Source organism: Brienomyrus brachyistius, chromosome 8 (assembly GCF_023856365.1).
Source record: "Brienomyrus brachyistius isolate T26 chromosome 8, BBRACH_0.4, whole genome shotgun sequence".
NCBI classification, from domain to species: domain Eukaryota; kingdom Metazoa; phylum Chordata; class Actinopteri; order Osteoglossiformes; family Mormyridae; genus Brienomyrus; species Brienomyrus brachyistius.
The window spans coordinates 20,020,693-20,021,099 of record NC_064540.1 but is presented as its reverse complement, the minus strand read 5'-3'; positions in this window follow the sequence as shown (position 1 = coordinate 20,021,099).

Below are 407 nucleotides of genomic sequence, written 5' to 3'. Positions count from 1 at the left end.
AGTTGGCTCTGGCTTGGGGTAATTTTAGAGATGACTTTGATAGATATAGATGGGGGGAGGGGGGAAACAATAGCAGGGGCCCTCCAAGGGTGTCCACTTCACACGACTGGTTGCTGACACCGCTGGGCGTTGGTCATACAACGCCATAGGCTGCTCTTATAAATACACTGAGTGAGGTGACCCCTTGTCTGGATTTTATCTGGACAGTCCGGCTTCCCAGCCCTCTGTCCAGAATGCTGTTGGGTGTCCTCCTTCTAGTCCCCTTGTCCTCCTTTTTCCCTCCCCCTACCCACCTCCCTGTCAACAAGTAGAACAACTGTCCTCCACCGCGGGTAGCTCAAAAAATGTGAAACACACGCATACTACAGAAGTCAAGAACGCCAATACTTGTAATAATTTTTTATGCT